The 24,910-nt window shown below is 42.7% G+C and overlaps 1 pseudogene; it reads left to right on the plus strand.

The window, feature by feature from the left end:
• The first annotated feature begins 761 nt into the window (after nucleotides 1-761).
• The window catches only part of LOC134574823 (zinc finger protein 850-like), an 86,331-nt pseudogene continuing 62,182 nt past the window's right edge, over nucleotides 762-24,910 (plus strand).

Consider the following 24,910-nt stretch of genomic DNA (forward strand, 5'->3'; position numbering starts at 1 on the left):
CCTGAACACAAAAATAAATCTATACATACATGTGGGTACCCTTGTAACCTTTGACAGGAGTTTAATTTTTTTTTTGTGCTACTTACTGATTTCTTATTTGTTTTGTTAGGTTCCAATGTTCTTTTGTCTGATTTTGTATGCAAGGTATTGCCCTAGTGCCTTTTTTGACCTTAGCCTCATGTCAGTGACGCACACAATCCATGGTGCTCCAGTGCGAAACTGATCCATGGACCACCTCCCCCCCCCTCCGACAGACACATATATACATACACACAAACATACATACATGCATAGAGACTGACATACACACAGACAGACACATACATACAAACAAAAACACACAAATACAAAACGTTTGTCACCCTCCTGTTTCCTACCTTTTTGGTGCAGGAGGGTGATTTTCCCTGGGGTCCAGTGGTAGCTCAGGCTGGTGGGAGTCAGAGTTTCCACTCTGACTCCCTGTCCTTCCTCCCAAGCGGGCTCTTTCTGATAGCTGGGAGGAGTGACCGGGGCCCCATCACAAGGGGCCCGGTCGCGCTGTTAAAGCGCCGCAGCGCTGACTGCGGCCCGCTGGAAATTCAAATCTATCGGGTGGCCCTAACAGCATGGGCCCCTTGCACGTGCGGCCCTGGGCCGCAACACATGGCGGCGGGCACGCCACTGCCTCGTGTATAAACCTTTGCTTTGTCTAATTGGGCAGTGAATGAATAACTTAATGTAGACCAAGGAGGTTATTCTGACTTATTTCTTTCTTGCCACAGGATAGAGTTGCTGCACAATAAGTAACCGCGTCACATGTACATTTTCATGAAGATCCACATCCGTTATTTGGAGTATTCATATAATCTAGTACCTTACAAATGGCCATGAACACAATGAAAGTGATGGCAAAGATGAAGTTTTCTTCAGAACTGGACTACCAGCTCAGTGGACAGGTACGAGAGAAATGCAGAGGCTTCTGTTTTCATCTGCATGGATATTGATGATGGAGTTAAGATGAACTGTCTTGTGAGAATTTTGCTAAATTAACTATGATTTAAGAATTAGAAAATACATTTTGCATTCTTCATTTATTTAAATGTACATTGTGTGCCTGGAGCAGCCAGAGATAACTTTAACCCATAGTGCCTCGCGCATATTTACACTATGGAAGCTTGCAGGTACTCAGATGGCATTTCTCTTTAGATTCCTGAGAGTGCCCATATTCCAAAACATTGGTTGATTACTTTGTGAGAATGTAAATCATTATTTTATATAGGGACAATGTGCGTTTGACGAAGTCGCCATTTACTTCTCGGAGGATGAATGGGGCTGTTTAACACAAGACGATAAAGAGCTTTACGTGGACGTGATGATGGAGAATTACCGGACCCTCTGGTCTCTAGGTGAGGAAATTTCCATTTTATTCATAGTTTATGATGACTTGATTTTGTGTGCAAAAATTTTGAATAATTTTTAGAAATATTTGCATATAATAAATGTAATTATAAACAGGGCGGATCAGAATGGTGCCTCGAATTATATCTGTTCTTAAACGAAGAGAAGAAGCGCGTGTGAAGAGTCACAGACTGTATAAAGAGATACATACCAGCTCTGGTGAGTGTGTGTGTACATATGTGTAGTGGATTTATATATAAAAATAAATCTATTAATTAAATAATATTTTACGACTTGTATAATGTCTTAAAGTTATATTAAAAATGTATGGTTTGTATGTGTGTGTATGAGACTTATTCTTTAAGAACAATTACAAGGCTGGGATAAATCTTGCAGTCTCTTGTAGAATAAATTACTGGACTATTATTTTGTTTCAAGTCATGGGGTAAGGGAGGCCTTCTTAAGTTACATCTTACTTTCATAGATATCACTTGGCTGCCAGTTTTATGTGTCTCATTGGACCATTGGTGAAGTAAGTTTGATTTAATGTCATTAGGAAATGTAATCATTTTAAACGTTTCATAGGAATAGTGGAAACAAGAAAAATCGCCTCTTTGACCTCGATTTAGTATTGTTGTATAAGCTTTTCAAATTATTTAATATTTCACAAAACTCCAGAAGTCTGGAACTCATCCTAACATTGGAAATCAATCCATAATATATAAACCAAGGTGCTGCACAATAATCAATGCAAAAAAATGAGAGCACTCACTGGATTCTAAAATCAAAATACCACTATGGCCTAATTTTGGCCTACCTGCCACTCGGGGGTTATGCATTGCCCTATTCTACAACTCTGTAAAAAAAATAAAAAAAAATCGAATGCCAAATTGAACAATAGAGCGTCACTACTGTCCATATGAAATTCAAAGCCCATTTCACAACTCCTTCAAACTTGTTATGATTAACCTACATTTGTTAATGCCATAATCTGTACATCTCATACAGCCTATTATCCACTCAGCAGCTCAAGACTTACATTTTGGCACTCTTTGCCTTCCACTGCAATATTTCTACATGCGGCCTTCACTCCATGCCTTCCATATGGTCCTTTATTGGCAATCCACAAAAACACTGTTTTGGCCCCTCATTTGGGCAATTAAATACATTTCCAGCTTTACACGGGTCTACTACAACCCTATCATACTACTGTGCACTATTCCTCTCGGCCTTGTTAGCCCCACACAATTCCTTCCTGTACGATCCTCTCTCACCACTCTCAGGAACTTAGAACCCTTTATTAAGCATTTAATGATGTTGATGCATCCTCGGTCTGTCACGGTGTTTCCCAAGCTTCGTATAATCTACAACTCCTTTCACAGGCACTTACTAGATCTCACATATTTTGCTTCCTGCTCATAAACTAGAGATGTTCCCATCTTTATCATACATACTTCAGATCCTTCTCGTGGAAGGACACACAGTGGGAACTCCTAATTAGATGCAGCGCTACTACTTATCTTTCATATCCATATTGATTGGGGGGTAGGTTTATGCTCCTAATCAAAAATTCCATTATTTAGGTTTCTCCTCTCCCTATTTGTCTTCCTTTTGTTGGCATTTTAATCCCTAACCACAACACACTATCTCAGGGCTTCTCAAACTTTTATGACCCACTTTTGAAAACCCTAATTTTCTAGACCCACTTGCTTGTAATGCGTATTTTAAAAATGAACACCATGGAAATCCACTTTAGAGGCATACAATTGGCACACCATGGCAATCCGTTTAGAGGCATACAATTGGCACACCATGGAAATCCACTTTAGAGGCATACGAGTGGCACACCATGGCAATCCGTTTAAAGGCATACAATTGGAACACCATGGCAGCTTTGAATGTATAAACTTAGCACACAATGGCAATCCGTTTTTAGATGCATAAAGTTAGCACATCATGGCAGTTTTAACCCCTTAAGGACACATGACATGTGTGACATGTCATGATTCCCTTTTATTCCACAAGTTTGGTCCTTAAGGGGTTAAAGGCAGCAACTTGGCACATCATGGCAATCCATTTTAGAGAAGTACAATTGCTTACTCACAGACTTGGTCAGAATCAGAAGTGCTGTGTCCCGTTCTCTCATGCTGGCACCTCATGTATCCCAGTGGTGAAACTAATGTAGAGAGGGCCATGGTGCAAGTATGTTTTCTGAGCTCCCCTCTTGCGCCAAAAGTGTGGCCAAACGGTAGATCCCCATCTGTCGGACAACTTCAACAATGCTATGCCAGCTGGGGATCTACCATTTGCCCATCGTTACAGGGTTATATTTGTGAGCGGTGTTTGAGCGTTTGCATGTTGGCATGTTTTTATATGGGTGTATTTGTATGTACTGTTGCCGCTGGAATGTATTGGTATACTTGTGTGTAATGTTTGCGTTTGTATGTAGTGTTGCACTTTAAATACAGGTGTGTTTTGTGTTTGAGTGGAGGGGTGTTTGTATAAAATGTAAGTGTTTATAATACAGGTGTGTGTGTGTGTGTGTGTGTGTGTAATGTTTGTATCTGATTGCAGTGCGTGTGTAGTGGATGCAGTGAGTGTATGTTGTGTACATAAAATACACATACACAATGTGTGTTTTAAATGTAAGCATGTTTTTGAATGGCGTATGTTTGTGAATGTTGGTTGAGTGCAGGTGTGCATTTGTGTGCACTGTATACACTTCTACACACACACACACACACACACACACACCGAGAAAGAGAGAGAGATACAGACAAATAAACACCTAGTTTCCCAAACACAGATACAGACACTCCTATGCACACACGGACACAAAAGGACACACAGAGACGGGAAGTGAGAGTGACGGTGTGGGAGGGAGTGTGTGTGCTGGTGACAGTGCGGGGGTTGCAGGGTGAGAAGGGGATACAGTGTGGGGTGGGGGAGCAGGGTGAGAAGGGGTAGACTATGCCCTACCTTTGTTTTTAATTGAATGAATTCCCTGGTGGTCCAGTGGGTTACCTATCCTGTCTGCAGCTCCTCTGGGTGCAGAACTGCAGACCATGTAATAGAGGTCGCACAAGCACTCAGTGTTGCCATGGTAATGCTTTGGGTGCTCGCAAGACCTTTATCACACGGTCTGCAGCTCTGCACCCGACGGAGCTGCAGGCTGCAGGTCCTGGGCTCTCTCTCGAGCAGACTGATGGAGGGTCCCGGCGGCATACAGGGCAATCAGTCTGCCTGACTGTCTCCTAGGACCCCAGGTCGCGACCCACACTTTGGGAACCCCTGCACTATGTCAATTTTTAGGTTCCTCTCTATGATATTCCTTTCTCAAGCTCAACCACATACTAGTTGGGCAAGATACATACTTTCTATCAATTCATTATGTTTCTATTCCCCTACATTCCTTAGAGATAGATCAACTGTCTGTAAAGGGTATTGGTGCGGATGATATTCTACAATTATTGTAATTAAGTCCCGCAAGGCCAACTCACATCCTCCTGCAGAGGTATTCGCCCATCAACCCAACTCATAGATTGAGTCTTACTCCAACCTCTACAGGTTATTAGATGGGACCTCATATTCCATGGCCACTCATTTGAATCTCTTGCTTGTCACAGAGAGGCCAACATTCCCGCTACTTTGTTCGGTAGCCTCAGTCCCTCAGCCATTCATAGCTAGAGCCTCTCACAGCCATTTAGCATTTAGTAGGGCCTCACCTTCCCCTGGTTTTGCTAATTTCTTTGCCATTGGACATTATGCCACCAGTTGATGCAGGGTTACACTATCACTAGCATGGCTGTCACATTTACTCTTCATCGTAGTATGTCTCACACCTCGGGAAATACGATAACAACAAACTGAAGAAGTATAGCATTTACTAACACAGGAGTTCGTAACCAATGCGTACCCTACTTCATACACCTTACTTCCATCCTCTCAGGGTAACCTCACCAGTTAGAATCCAGCATATGTTCCACCGTATCAGGGAAATGTGGAGTCCTTGGCAAAGATGCCTATTCCGTTTGTCTAGTCTCACCTTGGCTCTCTGAACTTATGCGTTTACCACAAGGTTGCTACTTCATTTTCCAACTACTCCGATTGCTCCATGGTTACCTGCCGACAAGTACATTGAGACACTCAAGCAGACCTGTTCATGGGGCTAAACTTCCTTTTCCACTGGAGCAGAAAAGCCATGTTCATTCTCCCACTGTCAGATGCATCCCCCGTTATCTGTACTGACGCTGCTGCCCCCACTGGATTTCCAGCAATTTTCAATACCTGGTTCTGTGCCCCATTGCCCACAGTTGCAGAGCCTGCCCTCATTTAGTTAAACTTCAGCTCTCTTTTGAAGTATACCCCACCGTGGCAGCTGCACGTGTCTGAGGGTCTCTATGGAGGGGGATATCTGTCAAATGCTACTCGCACAGCAGCATGTGAAATAATAAATATAGGTTTGTTCTCACTAATTATAATGATGTTAATTAGGAATTTAACTTGGCTGGCAGCAACACAGCAATCTTACCTTTTCCGTATACGCCTACCAGGCCATCACAACATAACAGCCGAAACCTTCTCTCATTCACAATTTCGGGTATTCTTCCAAGCATACCCCACTGCTGCCACATGACCTACCACAATCACAACATTTCAGGACCTCTTACTACATCAGGCTCCTCTCATGTTCACGTTAGATTGTTGGCACAAGCAGCACTCTCTGCCAACACTCCTTTGCCACGAACTCCTGGAGGAGGGTGGAAGCTGGTCTCCTGCCCACAGATGATCCGGGTCTGGAGACCCCATTCGGAAGTTAACATGCCCGGCTTCCCCCAGAGGCTGCTTATCCTTGGTGCACTTTCCCTCTCCGGAATTCACCCGAAAACTCGCTCCATGGCGGTTGTTGGTTTGTACAAACAAACCTGCAAATGGTCCTTAGCAGTACTTAGCCGCAACTGCTATGTAACCCTTTTTGGCTAGAGAACTTCATGGTTCCCGGTCATAATGGTCCTGTGTTTTGACCCCCTTGCCGACCTGCCAGGAGAGTGCTTTTTGGAGGGAAAGTGCCAGAGACTGAGACCCAGGAGGAACACCCCGTACTTTGGTCGCAGAAGCCCCTGAAAGTTGACTGGCCAAAGCACTGAAGGGGAAACAGGCTCATTCTATAGAGTCTCTCGCCAGATCATCCATAGGCAACAGTGTTGTACTCTCCCATATGCTTGGGAGTTCAGCACTGATGTGGGTTTAAGGCAGAGGATGAAAGAAAATTGCAGCAGCCAAGAGGAACTGGTTCAGGTAAGTAAAGCTCATCCTCCATACCAAGCAGTGATGTCCCAATTAGAGGTCTTTGCAAAATATTCAAAGACCACAGTAGATGCTTTAAGATGGAGGCAATTGTCCAACTTTAAAACAGAACCTAGAATGCCTTTTGTTCCACCATAATTTGAAGGGTTTCTGATTAAGTGTCCCTATACATATAATAATAATAATAATAATAATAATAATTAATAATAATCTGGCGCATATATATATTGGAAGGCGTAGCCTGAAGTTGTGGGAGGGGTTACCCGGCTATTTAAACTCAGGCCCCCTACACCACAGGGCTGATGCTGCCTGGTTCATGACTACTTCCGGTTCAAAGGTCATCAACACAGACTGCCTAAAACTCCAAACAAGCTGGTCTGGGCCTACTGTGGCTCCCATGCCGATCGGACCAAGTTTTTCCCTGCTCCAACAACTCCCATCCTGCTGTTCCAGCCACATGCGGTCAGAGACTCCCACGCTGATTGGTCCAAGTTCTCCCTGCTCCAACAACTCCCATCACGCTGTTCCAGCCGCATGCGGTCAGAGACTTCCAGGACGATCGGACCAAGTTCTCTCTGCTCCAACAACTCCCATCATGCTGTTCCAGCCACATGCAGTAAGAGACTCCCAAGCCGATTGGACAAGTTCTCCCTGCTCCAACAGCTCCCATCACGCTGTTCCAGCCACATGCGGTCAGACTCCCACGCCGATCGGACCAAGTTCTCCCAGCTCCAACAACTCCCATCATGCTGTTCCAGCCACATGCGGTCAGACTCCCACGCCGATCGGACCAAGTTCTCCCAGCTCCAACAACTCCCATCACGCTGTTCCAGCCACATGCGGTCATTGACTCCCACGCTGATCGGACCAAGTTTTCCCTGCTCCAACAACTCCCATCACGCTGTTCCAGCCACACGCAGTCAGACTACTCACCTCCTCTCCAGAACTGGCTGTTCGTTCCCGCTGGCTCTGAGACCCCTTACCGGCTTATCGGGCCTTTTCCTGGACCAAACCTCCGTGTCCACCAAGTCTGGGTACTTTCCAGCCACATAGCTGACCTCTCGTTTGTTTCCTGTACCAGTCAAATCCACGAACCGTGAGTCTGCCTGTACGGGCCAAATCCATGAACACACAATTGTTCACACGTTTACGTTTTTACATACCGTATATTCTGGACTTTTTCCCGTTCAGGACTTAAGTCAGTTAACCTACTCCTGCCTGCTCTTTGTTCCATTCCTATTCGCTAGTTTCTTTTCGTCAAATTTCTACCGAACTAGTCTCCAGTCTATCTCAATTACATGCTTCCATCTTCCATTCCATGCTTCCATCAACGGCCACCACAATCATAGTACCAATTCGTTAGTTTTACACTGTTCCCTGATACATGAAATGTCCAGGTTCTTTAGCCTGCTACTAGTTATCCTTACATGCCCCCTGTAGTTCTGTTATATTTGCTATGTTTCTTGTTATTATTTACGATTGTGCATGGATATTGTCAGTTTCCCATTACTAATTCAGCTCTGGTAAGCATTTAATATTCACTACATATATAGCATTACCATCATATATCGCATATGTCTTATTCTATCACTTATGGACCTGGTACTGTTCTGAGGCAGTCATCACGTTCACATTTGTTACCATGTGTTATGGCCAATCTGTATACTTGCTCCCACGATAGGTATATTACTTATTTGGAGGACGATCACCTATTCGCTAAACCTTTTTTGTAACACGCCACACTCCTATGTTCATATGTATCGTCATGTTCCCTGGGACAAACCCTAGTGTACCAGGCTTTACCATACAATCATATGTTCCCCCTGACTCTACGTCAAAATAATCACGTATTATGCACTAAAGGTTATTTACTCATTGCTGCTATATTCTACTCAAGCAAGTTCATCATCCTAACCGACCCTTGTATCACTAAACCTACAGCAACTCCACTCTAACTGTTCTATGTTACATCAGCCAACGCTGGCACGCAATTCCTTTGCCAGGCCGTACACAGGCCCACGCCCGGGGATCCTTAATTCCCCACACATACACCCTCCTTCCCATGCTGGCACGACCATAATTAAATATTCTAAGTCCTACCGGGATAGCTCAAAACTGCCATCATAGCTTGGTATTCCATATCCCCCTATATGCATTTTAGCTTAAGAAGTCACAGGACCAATTAGCGGTCACTCATGACTCTGCCTATCCCCCATTATTGTCGCAGTATTGGTTAAACACTCCCCATGGTCTCTGGTAATGGCCTAGGATCCTCACCCTACTCACTTATAGGGATATTTGATTTATGTCCTATGAATCTTGTACCCACCATTGTAGGGTCAGGATTCTAACAACTATGTCCTCAGGTTACCTATTCATAGACCAGCCTCAAGAACAACCACCCCGATTATACAGGCGTATTTCGTTCACAGTAAGTCAAGCCCAATTCCAGTTCCAACTTGCCTCCCACCATCATTTCCCTGTAGGTTCTCCAATATCTCATTCCTCTGGCAAGGAAACCACATTCTACCCCAAGCAAGGTATGTTTACCCACCTCGCTACTACCCATTACCCGTCCCATTCTCGGATCCGCTATGTCAGCTATCGGCCTGGTACCCAGCTATGCCAGTAACTAGCCTCATCATTATCAGTTCCGTGAGGCCAACACCCATCTTCATCCGCATATGGAGGAACACGCCCCTCGGCCCAACACATAGCTAACGCCTCACATCAACCTCTCCAGGTTACGAGTTAGGGCCTCACCCAGCATGGCCTCTTATATTGACTCTTTTTACAGTCCCCAAGAGGCCAACATTCTTGCCACACCTTTCAGTGGCCCCTGCCCACTAGTCCAAATCACATGAAGTCAAACCGTTGATATCCACTCTACTTGCCTCCATACATAACATCAACGATGGACTACAGAGACTGGAATCTCCACAGGCACTGATGCACATCCCAGCCACAGGACTCCCAAATCCCTCTCATGGTTATGTTATCCTTTCAAATCCCTCCCTTAGCACATCGGTTTACATTATTACTCCCTCATACTTTGTGTCCCTGACCATACGCAAAGACATCTGGAAAGGTTAATTTAGTCTCCTTACTGATTGCCTCCCACGATGTCGTACTACTACGATGATCTGTACGTCGTTCTATACACCAGAATCCCAGACTCAATCAGAAACTCACTATCCCAGAATTCATCCTAGCCTTCAGACTTTTGTGATGTAAGTGGCTCTACTTCTCCTCACCATAGAGAAGGTTTGCATCGACAACCTGGAGTTTTACCTCTAAGCACAGCCTTTCTGTCACTCAGTCGACTTCTACATCAAGGTTTCCACACACCAGTTCCACACAGGTCTAGTCACACTCCTGTCCGGTATTCACGAGTGTCAGAACCTTCTGTCTGCATTAATAGACCTCGCAACACAATCACGTTGCTTAAGAAGGTATTCAACCATATTAATTACCCACCCCTAGCCTCAACTCATTGATTTCCTCTAAGGAATTCTCCCAGCACTATGCCAAAGGGGTTGACCAGAGCTTGGGTGGGCAAGACAGACATTTCCTATGCCTCCAAGCTTCTACCTATTCAGCCATCCCAAGGGCATGTTCATGGCATTTTATGGAGGGATTGTCATGAATTTCCCACACGTGTAACTTTTAGAGCAAAGAGTAACCCCAAGCTGTTTATCTTATTTTCTAACACACTATGTTGACTAACACTCAATATTAGCGAATGTCCTGCAGTCACCGGTTATCTTAGATAACTTCCTCATGATAGAACACCCTCACTCCGCTTTGGTTAGTATTCACAAGACGATGGCACTTTCCTCACTAAAACTGACCTTCTTAGGCATTCATCTTGACACTAATAAGCTACAGAACATGTCCACCTACAGAGAAGGTACAGCGCATCGGAGTCCTGGGAACCTTTCCTTCTGAAGAACAAGCGGGGAGGGTGGGGGGAGAATGGATCTACAGTCCTACTGGGCACATTGAGGTTTGCCATGAGAATTATTCTGCACATTTATTTCCCGACCGCTGAGTCTTCTTCCCACCGACAGTTGCATTCTGGCACTAGTTGTAAGCAGACCTACACATATGGCTCAGGTTCATACCACATTGGATTGGGGGCCAGGTTATTCCCGCCATTTCTCATCATTTCCCAGTTACATGGACCAATGCGTCCGCACACACTGATTTCACAGCCAATTTGGTGACTTTTGGTTCTGAGTTGCCTGGCCAGTTGAGACTCTTAAAAAAAAAAAAAAAAAAAAAAAATTAAAAATTTCTATTCCTCGTCAACATTTCTTTGGAATCTGCCCCATAGTGGCCGCCTACAAGGCCTGGGGAGGTATGATCGGATAGGGGAAGTCAAGTGATTTTCTGACAATAAAGCAGCTGGCTATACCCACATTCCATGGCTTAATACTGCACTAACTCGCCTCATGGCATTTGGCAGATTTCTGGATTGAGCTGCCCTCTCTGATTATACATCACAAGCATACAATAGACATTTCACCTTTACAACAAGTTTACCACCGATTACCATAAAACCGATATTCGTTCACTAGTCACCATTGCGACACTCCTCTCCTTTTTGCCCACACAATTTATAAAATCTCTCTTAACACTACAAAACTTACCTGGCTGGCTACACCATGTCTTAAGTGCCCATCCTGGTACCAAACCGTTCACATCCTCTTGCCATATGTAATATGTAGGGACAATCCTACGGGCAATAAGGTGCCGGTCAAAATGTCAGACCTTTACAGGTTATCACTCACAGGACCAAATCTCAATATGCCCCTATTTAACTGCAGGGTAAACCACTCGCTACAGCTAAATTCATAATGTACCTCAGAACCCTCTTAACTAGGTGGGGACTCAACCCCAATGCCTTTTCGGGACATTCCTCCAGAATCAGGGCAGCATCAGCTGCTTCCAGAAAAATTTCCCTGCTCACACCATAAACATTAGGACGCTGGAAATCCACAGTATAATACTAGATACATACCACAACCAGAGCTAGATTTGAGTAGGACAAGCCGTTATGAATCTTGCAACGTAAAGATGTGTAATAAGGTATCTTATTCAACTTTTTGCCCTCTTTTATTACAGGCCTACCCGATACGTCGGTTTCGGCACACTACAACCGACTTGCTCATATATCTAACTTATCATGTATACGGCTTTTGTCCCCGACTACAAATTGGAAGGCGTAGCCTGAAGTTGTGGGAGGGGTTACCCGGCTATTTAAACTCAGGCCCCCTACACCACAGGGCTGATGCTGCCTGGTTCATCCCTCCCACCTCTCCCCTTATACATATTACTATTACAGGTGGGCCCTCTTTTATTACAGGCCTACCCGATACGTCGGTTTCGGCACACTACAACCGACTTGCTCATATATCTAACTTATCATGTATACGGCTTTTGTCCCCGACTACAAATATATATATATATATATATATATATATATATATATATATATATATATATATATATATATATATATATATATATATATATATATATATATATATATATATATACTCGGAATTTCAATATGTTATGGATTGTAGAAGATGCAAAAGTTGGTTGAGGTGTGCCGAAACCAACGTACGAGTAGGCCTGTAATAAAAAGATGGCCCACCAAGGTGAAATTTAATATATAGATGGGTGTAGGTGGGTGGGGTCAATCGGCTCTAACGACAGGTGAGTAGGGGCAAGGGGTTTAAGTAGAACCTTAACTCCTCCCACAAATTCAAGCCTAATTGCCTTTTAACTTGTGCTCGGAATTTCGATATGTTATGGATTGTAGAAGATGCAAAAGTTGGTTGAGGTGTGCCGAAACCAACGTACGAGTAGGCCTGTAATAAAAAGAGGATACAAGAAAACACACTTTATTGCATGTTACAAGGCTAGACTTCTGGAAGCTTTATAAAGCGCTTTCTCGGGCCGTGGTATGTACGTTTTATAAATGGATGATTTCCAGCGGCCAAGTCTCTTAATAACGTGGACTGGCGTATTTGAGCTGGATGCGGAAAGAGCTGCGCCTATATGGAATGAGTGCCCTGAGAAGGAGGCCGGGTTGTAGCCCAACCTAGACCATAGAGTCCTAACGAGAAAGTGAATCAAGTAGTGGTGAGTGGGTGCCCCTTGGAGTAGCAATAGTGGAGTGTGTGGTGAGATACCAAAATAAGTCAAGTACTTTGACTGGACACCAGGCATCTTCAGGAATTAGGAAAGTTAGTGAGGACGTGGTGATAGTGTTATGGGATAATTTAAAGGTGTAGGTGACAGAAGGAGGCAAAAGCCACCATGGTTTTAATGGAGAAGTCTCATAGGAAGTGAAAACTCTGTAGTGCATTTATTCGAAAAAAAAAAAAAGTCAGTGCCCTAGCACAAGTGGTAGTGGTGTTGGGTGAATGTGCGTGGGGTGTAAGTGCCTGAGCGTACCGTAGTAGCTCAGTCCATGATTAGTTCGTGAAAAGGTGGTGTCCGGGTTTGGTAGGTGGTGGGGGTTTGGGGAGTGACCGAAGGAATACCTGGAAATTAGAGCGGGAAAGAGCGTCAGCAGCTGTGAAATGGATACAAGGAATGTGGATGCAGACAAGGTGGAACTGAGCAGTTGCTGCCAGCCAAGTCAGCCTGTGTATAAGTCGCATGATGGTAAAAGAGGAGGACCGCCCTTTGTTGATAATATCGCAGGCTGCCGAGTTGTCTGAGTAGCATTCTACTGCCTTGCCGGTCCAGAGGTGATCCCATGTATGGGCGGCCGCCACTATGGGGTAAATCTCGAATAAAGAGTGTTTGTTTCTCTAAAGGCCAGCAAGGCATCCGACTCAGTGCTTTGTACGTTCGTATAAACCAACGGCATCATAGGCACAAAGCAATACGCAATTAGTATAACAGGCTGACTATCAGCTAAAAAATAATTATATTGCATGTAGCAACTGCATGAATACATAGACTACGTTCGGCTGTTTAGCCGCACTTGGAAGAAATTAACGAACGCAAGTATAATAAAATATAGTGATGTGTTCGTTCGTATGAACGAACAGTATGATCGGTTACCATACATGGAAAAAGAAGAATTATAGCAGTGAGACATGTTGGTGTTCCCCAAACTATATACAAATGGTGAGACTGATTGCAAACATGTTTTCAATGGTCGGTAGTTTAACCGCGCGAATGACTAAACGAACGTAAGTATGCCTGTGGTCGACTGTTTAGCCGTATGAAGCGCAGGAGTCCATGAACGGGTAAGTATATATGAAATGCATTGTTTTAATAGTGAAAGGGAGCCTACCCCTACGTTTTTAGGCTGGAACGTGGGAAATAGCTGAACGCTATTTCCCACGTTGTGCTTACGTGGATGCGCCGGTCTTGTGACTGGAAGCTGGGTAGCGTAACCAGGGAGAAGACGGGTGGCAGGACCGGAGGTGGGAGGCAGAGGATACTGCAGCGACAGGACTCCTGCTAGCGTCGGTAACTTTTTCTGGCGGGAATTTGGACCAGAAGTGCTGGTTGCCAAGGTGAGTCAATCAGCTTGAATGACAGAGGTGAGTAAGGGCCTTAACTCCGCCCACAAATTCAGGCATAATGGCCTTTTAAAAAAATATATATATTTTTTTATATGAACATCCTATATGTATAGCTAGCAGAACATTGTTACAATATGCCCGTGCCGTATCTGGAACCAAAGATGTATCCGTTCAGGCCTTCTACTGTCCGTGGGTTTCTTTGCCTAACTGCACCGCTAACTGCTCAACTAAGCGCCAAGGTTATGTTTGCATGGTAGTGGACTCGCCGGCATCCCAAGATATACTGTAGTTGTATGTTCCGGCTGTTACAGTGTAAACGAACTTGCTTGTTTTACTGGCACTACACATAATTGAATATGTTTCCTTAACATGACTTAAACTTGCATGGATTCCTACCAAGACCTCAGAAAGAGACAAGACAAAAGCTAGTTGCTGGCAACTTGTGGAATCACACTTTAATCTGGAGCTCCCAGTTTTCTTAACCCCTTAAGGACCAAACTTCTGGAATAAAAGGGAATCATGACATGTCACACGTCATGTGTCCTTAAGGGGTTAAAGACCACAGCAGGTATTAAACGCTAAGTCTGTACCAACCTCAAGGCTTAATGGCAATTTTGAGCCCTGGCAACCCTACCTCTGACCATGTAATCTAACATATATGGTATACATATGCTAAACGTTACCCCCACACTATCCCTAAACCTAAAACGACATTAACCCTAATCCTACACTCCTCTGCTGTTAAAAAGTACGGATATTGGTAGAGGTAATCCTTTAGGGTTTTAGTTAACAGCAGAATAATTTCTAAGCTTGAACAGTAGAGCGGCGTGTTTGACCGCTATTTACTGTCTTTTTTCAGGACATCTCCCTTTAAAGCTGAGGATCCAGCATACTCTTGCCGATGACACAATAATTGGTGCTTTATAAGGTTTTAGCATTAAAGCTCATGCTAATCTTAGACATAATGACACTTGCGTGGCTATTGCTATGCATGTGCTTTTTGTAACCAATGCTTCTCTGTGAGTAGAACTAAATTTAACAGACGTCCTTGAACAGAGCATTCCTTTCTAAATAACTCTATAACATCTTCTCGGAGTGTTCCGTAATAGCCAGTTGTCCTGGTAACATCTTCAAAATACAACAATTTAATGTGCAATGTAATGTTGGGTGTTAACTTAAGTTGTATTTATATGTATATATTTTTTTTTATTTTATATATTTTTAAAATTATTTTATTATATGAAGTTTACAGAGTTTAATTATACTTTATGTAATCTAATACATAACAGAATGCAGAAAATCGATGTGACCTCCTGTGTTTTCAAAATTAAACCTATCTAGTGAAATCTATTATAAACCATGAACTGCCAATGGAAAGAAAATAATCTAGTCACTGCATTTATTTTTGTAGGTGGATCCAAAAAAACAGAGGAATGTGGATTCCACACCCCTGTTACATTAGCACACTGTGTAAATGAGGGCATCCAAGGAACTAAATTCTTGACTCTAAACAAACCAAAGTATCAAGCAAGCAGAACTTTCAGAAATGCGGGACAGTTTTCTGTCTCACGTGAGGCAGCAAGTTTTTCCGACATGGATATTTATATTCCCACATCACAGATGGATTGTACTCCTTCTTCTATTAAGGAGGAACCAGCCTCATATGAAGAAAGAAAGGACATGGACCCGTACAAACCTACAGAGCATATCATCAGAGAACATACACCTACTTGTATAAAGGAGGAATCTGCAACATCTGGTGGGCATCTTATGGACCCTGACAATTTTGACCGAACAAATTGTCTACAAATGGGAGATACATGGATTAATACTGCAGACAGGGCAAGTCAGAGTAATGCACAAAGAACACACAAAGCTGTAAAATCAGAAAAGAACTTTAAGTGTAATAAAATATTTAATTGTAAGTCCTCTCGTCACCAAAATGTCCATATTACAAAAGAATTCCATACCTGTTCTGAATGTCGGACATGTTTTACAAGCAACTCAGAATTTGTTAAACATCAGCTAATTCACAAAGGAAGTGGGCCAACGTCTATATCTGATAAACCACATCTTAAATCCTTTTCATGTTCAGAGTGTAAAAAAAGCTTTACTCAAAGGTCAGCTTTGATTAAACATCAAAAAACTCACACAGAAGGAAAGGGGCATTCATGTTCCCACTGTGGGAAATGTTTTACGCGGTTGTCATATCTTGTTAGACATCAGAACATTCACACGGAAGGCAAAAAATTATCTTGTTCAGAGTGTGGGAAATACTTTACTCTTAGATCAAATCTTGTCAGACATCAGAGGATTCACAAAGGAGATGACAATTTATCTTGTGCGGAGTGTGGTAAACACTTCACTCTTAAATCAAATCTGGTTTTGCATCAGAGGATTCACACAGGCCACAATGTGCACTCGTGTGGTGAATGTGGGAAATGTTTTAGCATTGCTTCACATCTTCATATGCATCAGAGGATTCACACTGAATCTTTCTCATGTTCTGAATGTCAGAAATGCTTTGCCTCTAAATCAGAATTTGATAAACACCAATGGATTCATACAGGAGAGACACCTTTTTTATGTTCTGAATGTGGGAAATATTTTTTGAAAAAATCTAGCTTAGTTCGACATCAGATAATTCACACCGGAGAGAAGCCTTTCTCATGTTCTGAATGTGGGAAATGTTTCAGTAAAAGTTCTAATTTTATTAGACATCAGATGGTTCACACAGGAGTGAAGCCATTCTCATGTACTCAATGTGGAAAATGCTTTGCTTTGAAAGCAAACCTTGTTAGACATGAGATGTTTCATGCAGGAAAGAAAGCACACTGGTGTGTTGAATGTGGGAAAGGCTTTACCTGCTCTTCAGATCTTTGTAGACATCTAAGGATTCACACTGGAGAGAGACCTTTTTCATGTTCTGAATGTGAGAAATGTTTTGTATATAAATGTGACCTCAATGACCATGAGAGAATTCACACTGGTGAGAAACCTTTTTCCTGTTCTTACTGTGTAAGACGTTTTACTTGTAAATCACATCTTGTTACACATCAGAGAATTCACACATGAGAGAAGCCATTCTTGTGTTCTGGGTGTTGGAAATGTTTTATTTCTAAATCTAATCTTACTGCACACCAGCTGATTCACACAGGCGAAAAATTACATTCATGTGTAGAATGTGGAAAATGTTTTACCAGTTCCTCAATTCTTCAGAAGCATCAGAAGATTCATATAACAGAGAAACTATGATTGTGCTGAATGTGAAACCTTTTTATAGAGAAAATTAAATTCTTCTTCCAAAACGTAAGGCACAGAAGCAGTAATGTAAACAAAGGCATTTTGCAGGTATAAAATAGATTTGTATTATTTTGTAACCATTTTATTTAACGATTATATGCTCCTTTAGTAAGGTCACTAGTAGTAAATTAAGTTGTGGAGCAATGCTAACTAGTCGGTGAATAACCAATCCTAAACCAAATGGATTCCAACATCCAGATTAACTCTGACCGGCAAAGAATGTTAGTACAAGACATGACTATGACCAAGAAAAGGTAGTTTGAAAAATATAACTATATTAAAATTGAAGAGTGTCTGTTTACTACTTACAAACTGACATTGTTTACATCGAATGGACTCTCACAGGTCCACTGTAGGAAATGATAATTTGGTATTCCAGCTGGTCATCGCACTCTGCACTTGTAGCAAAATTAAACCACCTGGCACTCCTTTCCCCCTGGTGTCTGAGATGTTGTTTTGATGAAGTTTGCCTTTCTCTGTTCTGTAACACATGGTAGTAGAGCCGCATATTACCCTGGTTGGCTAGAAGTCTCTGCAATGCTTTCTTTCCTAACTTTTTTTGTTTTTCCCCTCGATCTGTCAGGAAGTGCAGGGAGACTGAACTACGTGGTAACATTGGAGAATAGGAGTTTACATACATATCATGTGCTTTATCCCTAGCCAATCTGAGTACCACTTAATTGTTCTAAAGTTATATTGATGCACCTCCTGGTCCTTTTTAAATTCCTATTTATCATCTGATAATGTATTTATTTCATGGAAATATGCAGGTGAATTTATGCATACTTGTATTGCAAACATGTTTGCTCCTGATTTCACTAGACACAAGCACATCCCTGCATTCTTGCACTATTCACTTACTCACCCTATGTATGGGCACACAAAAACACCAGCACGTAACACTGATATACAAAAAAGCTTGCAGTTAAACTCACTGACACAAGTTCACATATAACACTGGCAATATAAATACGTAAGGACCTCGTTAAGTATAACTATGCAAATATGCATGAAAATTTACTACATAAACGGTACATGAAAACTTGTCATCAATCTGTTTTATAACCAAAAAGTTGATAATTCCCGATGACCGTTATTTCAAATGTTTTTTGTTTGTTTTGTTTTGTTTATGTACACGTGTGAAAAATATAAAATGTGTAAGATTTTGGTGTTAACGAGATGAGATGCATTAAATGTTTCCTCCTTATGTAGCAGTGAGTATTGTTTTGTTAATTATGTAATGCATTTTATTTTATTTAACCCCTTAAGGACCAAACTTCTGGAATAAAATGGAATAATGACGTGTCAGACATGTCATGTGTCCTTAAGGGGTTAAAGAGGCATCATACCAACTCACCCCTTCCCAACTGTTTATGTCCACAGTCATACTGCTAAATACCAACCCACTCTTCATAATACGAGAATTAAAAGGTGTAGAAACATGACATTATTTTTCAAGGTTACAAAATACAGTACGAAAAGGAAGTATGTAGTGAGGTAGAGACTGAGTCACTTAATTATTACACTTAGGTCACGTATTCATCCGCACATAAAAATGTGGTTAATGGCATTTACTGTCCTGACATGAAAAGTTGGGCCGAGTAGCAATCAAATCCACAGGAGGGTTTGTGCTGAGCAGCAATCATGCAAATGGTATCCTGATAATTGCCTTTGGTATCAAACGCCGGTTACAGCCAATCGGATCCACAAGAGGGGTATTTAGGCCCAGTTCTACTCTTGCTCAGTGCCCTGACGTGGTTTCATGCCTATGGTTATCTGAGAGTGCGTTCCTGAGCTTGATTTTTCTGGTATTTGACTTCCCTGATATCCTTGACTTTTGGCTTTCCCTCATCTTTGTGTCTGATTCTGTGTCCCTGACCTGGGCAAGTATTTTGACTATTCTTGGAGGCGTTCAGTACGGCCATTCTAAGGTCCGGTTATACGTTATCTTTAGTCCTAGGTGTGACACAGAACTGCGTGCTGGATCAACTTGTAATCCTGACAACTTAACAGTGAAAAACAAAGAATGGAAGGTAAAAGTCTACATGACTAGATCTTAATAATCAAATCTAGTATCTGCTTGATGCCTCCATCATTGTACATACAATTAACTCACAAAGCACAAAACATCCACATAAAACATCCACATTTACTGGGGGGAAAAGAAACCTATTCAAGAAATGAGGTATTATTGATTTATTTTATTATTATTATATATTAATTATTTAAATAAGAACATCCTTAAACATGTATCTTTTTAAATTTCACCATATAAATGCACTACCTGAGCATTATGGTATAGGAAGTAGGATTAACTCTGAAAATTGATGTTTTGATTCAATTACAGAATTTTGATTCAATTGATACAATTACAGAATAAAACACTATCAGTAACAATCAAGCTTGTTACTGAGCGTGTTATTCTGTAATTGTTTTTACTATGGTCCCTGAGGAAGTTTTTTTTTAAACGAAATGCGTTGGACCAGTGACCTATTATTTGCTTTTATATTTTTAACACATTTGGAGTTCATACATTCTTTATACCTCCTGACTTGGTTCCTGATTGCTGCCCGGAGTACGAACAACATACAGAGGATCCTGATCTCCCACAGAGGGAAGGCAACCTTAAGGCGCCCTAACCTGTCACACGCGTAGAGGTTTGTCCTGAGATTTTCTGGATAGTTTAACCTTTCAGACCTGGAGAGCGAGTGTAATCACAAGGGTCCATAGTCTCTTCGTAAGAGACTAGCCTGCAAGCCTCCTCTGCAAGGTTCTGCTTCACTCCTCCCCCTTAATGGTAGACTAACCTGGATCCTGACGTTGATGCTTCTAGACCAGGATTCCCCAAACTCCGGCCCTCCAGATGTTGCTGAACTACAACTACCATGATTCTCAGCCTCTCTATTTCATTCATAGAATCATGGGAGTTGTAGTTCAGCAACATCTTGAGGGTCGGAGTTTGAGGAAGCCTGTTCTAGACAATGCTTGCAGCAAGTCCCAATCGCCAAGATACAAGTTCCTGAAATTATAACAGCAAGAGCAATTGACCAGTTGGCCGCTGAAAATGAACATGATTGAAGATGTGAAAAGGAAACGACGATGGCCCTTGAGGGAATCAACAAGGCCTACAGGCAGAGCATATGAAAACTTTCAGGGAACCACAGACTCCTTCATGCTCTTTTGCAGCCCTACAAGGGGGCAGGAGTTGATTTTAACAATAGACCCAAGTACTCTACTACTATGCTGCCCATAAGAGCAAGCTAGTTTAACTTACTGTGCCTCAAAGCTGCTCTGCTCCCAACTTACGTTCCATGATGCTTCCCAACCTGAACCCAGCTATATTCTCTGCCTGGTTTGAACTCTCGGACTTGGGACAGGAAACTGTGGATGGCCCCAAATAGGTCATTATAGACAGTGATTTTGCAATCCAGTTAAAGGAACATTACAAGCACCATGTAACGGCACCCCAGGCATAAAAGGGGTTAAAGCCATTTAGGCGATGAAAAGGCAGCTACTGGATACACCAATCCGCCAAAACAGGAAAAACCATACGTAAGGTTTACACTCCAAACAGCTGAACAAGAAATCCATACGAATAATCCCCTCAGGTACGAGACAAGGTTCTGTATTGAGGGTCAAGCAGGAATCTGTTTAACCCCTTAAGGACACATGACGTGTGTGACACGTCATGATTCCCTTTTATTCCAGAAGTTTGGTCCTTAAGGGGTTAATGGAAGCAAGCACTCACAATTTATACAATTCCCCAGGCCAGAGGCACATCCCCTGGACCTGATGGTACACAGGCATACAAAGGACAAAAAAACAATCAAAACAATACACCAATGTCTGTCACTCCCATTCATTATAGCAAAATCCTCCCCTCTGCCTGTGATATAATTACTGAACACAATGGGCTAAAGTAATTATCACAGCCAGGAAAATACACAGTTTTACCCAATATTCATTACTCTAAAAGTATATATCATATTCACATAAAACTTACATTTTCAAAATCCGCATACTCCAAATACAAACATACTCAAAAATCATACAATTCCCTTCAGTGGTTAAAATGTTAGCTGGAAGTACTTTTTGACCGACTGCAAGCATGGCTTGGGTGTGGTAAGCCAATTATCTCCAGCATACAGAAAATATCTCTATTCACAACAACAGCAAAAATACACAAAAATACATAATTCCTATGATACTGAACAGAACCCCCACATTCAACCTATCCCCAGATAGCTTGGATCTGAGCGCTCAATATATCCGAACAGCGCTCAGATCCCACGAACACAGTCAAATCGCCATGGGGTTTACGTTTAGCAAGGGCTGATATAGAGATTAAGGAGGGACAAAGCAGTTAGTATAAGCTGGTCTGGCAGTGTCCCTTGGACAACGCCCTGCTGGAGAACAATGGGACAGGAGAAGGCACATTCTCCCAGGGAATCAAAGGTGCAGAATTGTGCCAGTTCCATTTAAAGGGCCAGAACAGTCTTTTAAACACCAATAAGTCGAAATAGTGTTTTTAACTGGCAAAGTCTCCCAGGGGCCATAGTTACATGGCAAGAGGCCAGCAATTATTCTTTTCCAGTGCCCAGTGGCGAGGTTAGTTTCGCCACACACCATAACCACTAAAGTGCCACTCCTCCCTCCCCCCCCCTTTGTAAGGCATAAAACCATTTTAAAACTACAGTTGGCACTCCTACATCTGAACTACAGAGACTGGATGCCTAAGCAGGAGCTCCCATTAGTTCTTCTGTCCTAGTTCATTCCCTGAGTTGGCTTAACACAGACAGAGAGCTGTTATTCGTGAAGGCAAACCCCAGAAAAGAAGTCAAACTGTTTTAAAATGCCATGTTGCAGCTCATTGAAGTGGTCTGGGTACAGTATACCCTTTGCACTTCCAGAGAAACTGCAATGTTTAAATTGCAGCACTAAGTCTGCCTACCGTGGCTGTCTATCAGCTATAGTGACAGGAATACAGATATGTATTCCTAGCACTTTTTGAATCCCTTTAATAAATTGCTCAAACCAGAAAATGTTTTCATTTAAAAAAAACCAAAAGGGTATTGTTTAAATTATAGGAACTCTATAGGCACCCAGACCACTTCAGCTCATTAAAGTGGTTTGGGTGCAGTGTCCCAGTCCCAGTTAGTCCTGCAATGTAAAGCATTGCAATTTTTAAGAAACTGCAATAATAATCAGCCAGCCACTAGAGACTCTTCCTGGATCCTAATGGGCTGCAGGTGACCTAACTGATGCTGGATGTCCTCACGCTGTGCATGAGGACAGCCAGCATCTGTAAACTACCCATTGGAAAGCATTGCGGTAATGCTTTCCTGTGGGGAGGGCCTAATATGCTTGTGGCATTCACCAGGCATGCGCATTAGCCCCCCACTGGATGGTGTCAAGGAGGCGGGGAGCTATCCCAATGCCGAGGGAGATCAGAGCTGGAATTGGTTGATTACAGTACGTTTTTTTTAAACCTTTCAATGCTGGAGAAGGGGGATGGTGGGGGGTAGAGCCATAGTGTAAGGCAAGCATGTCAGACCAGAGCAGCCACTCCCCCTTCCCTCCTGCTCGCAGTGCCAGAGGAGGGTCTGGAGCTGGTAGGAGAAGAGGGTCAGTGTATTTATTTGAGGAAGGGAGGGGGCCAGTCTATTAGAGTAGTGGTGGTGGGGCGGGGGCATTAATGGGAGGGAGGGGGGCATTGTATTAATTTGAGGAAGGGAGGGGGCACTGTATTGATTTGGGGAAGTCAGGGGGCCATTGTATTAAACTGGGGGGGGGGGAGCAGTGTGTTAAATTAGGGGTAGGGAGGGCAGTCTATTAAATTAGAGCAGAGGAATGGGGGGCCATGTATTCGAATAGGAGGAGGGGCAATGTATTAGATTGGGTGAAGAGGGCAGTGTATAGCAGTGGAGCGAGGGGGGCAATGCATTGGATTTGTGGGCAGTGTATTAGATTGGGTCTGCATGGAGGCGCTGAACGCTCCCCATAGAGATGCTGTTTGGCCGCGCAGCCTTTTGCCACACATGCACAATAGCCCCCCAATGCTTTCCTATGGGAAAGCATTGGATTGGCTGAGATCATCAAGTTTGATGATCTCATCCAAAGTGAAGAACACACTTCTAGAACTCCAAAATCAACAAGATATCGTAATTTGTATTTTACAGCTGTGCAACAGCATACATTCGCCATTTCAGTCCCATTACCAAACTTTTGTTACTATGTCAAGGTAGTTGGACTAAAACATTGGTTATATGCAAATGCACGTCTCCTTAAAATAAATTAGCTTTTTTGTTTACTTTGAAGCCCAACGGGCGTGAGGACATCCATTGTCAGTTAGGCAACGTTTTTATACTGTACTTTTCTTACTAAACCTACGTTTCTATGAAAACTGAAGTTTTTGTGCGAGCCACATAAACATAAACCTTGTTTATATGGCCCATGTTAGCCTTTGAGTTTGACATGCTTGGTGTAAGGAACACAAATTTCCCACGTTATAACATGGCACCAAGCCCTTTTACCGCTCCTTCACCTCACGCACTGCGCATTGTTATTACATCAGATCCATCGGCGCTTGCGGTTCATGCTGGGAGTTGACGTTTTCTCCGACCATAATAAATTCAGGTACAACACTTACGCTAAATGGTCGCAAATGTGCACTGGTGGTTAGTTATTTACTAATGATTGAACACACGGGCTGTGAGCTGTCTATAGCAGGAGGGGCCTCTGGTGGAACATTTTGCTTTGTAACTAGTGTTAGTTATGAGATAGGAGATTGATACTCTGTGAATGAGAGCGGATAAGATACTCTTTGCGAGTGAGAAAGTCTCCAGCTGATGGTGAGATACTCTACAGGTGACAAGGAGTAAGATACTCTGTGGCTAACCGTGAAATACTATGCAGATGATAGCGAGTAAGATGCTCTGCAGGTACCGGAAGTGAGATACTCTGCATCCGACAGTGAAATACTCTGCAGGTGACAGGGAGTGAGATACTCTGCAGGTGACAGGGGTTGAGATATTCTGTGGATCACAGTGAGTGGGATACACTGCATGTAACACAAAGTGGGATATCCTGCAGGTGACAGGGAGAATTATACATTGTAGGTGAAGGGAAGTGAGATACCATGCATCATATGAGAACAGAGATACTCTGCAGGTGACAGGAAGTGCAATACTCTGCAGGTGACAGGAAGTGAGATACTTTGCTTGGAGGGGTAATATATACTTAAATATAGTGCAATTGAAGTGGCATATTATAAACCACAGTTTCTAAACTCGTGGAATGCATACCCAAAGGCAGGGGGTGAGCTAAGAGCTGGCCATCTTAGCGTCCCCCATGAGACAGCAGGCTGT

The sequence above is a fragment of the Pelobates fuscus genome, chromosome 10 (assembly GCF_036172605.1).
Source record: "Pelobates fuscus isolate aPelFus1 chromosome 10, aPelFus1.pri, whole genome shotgun sequence".
NCBI classification, from domain to species: Eukaryota; Metazoa; Chordata; class Amphibia; order Anura; family Pelobatidae; genus Pelobates; species Pelobates fuscus.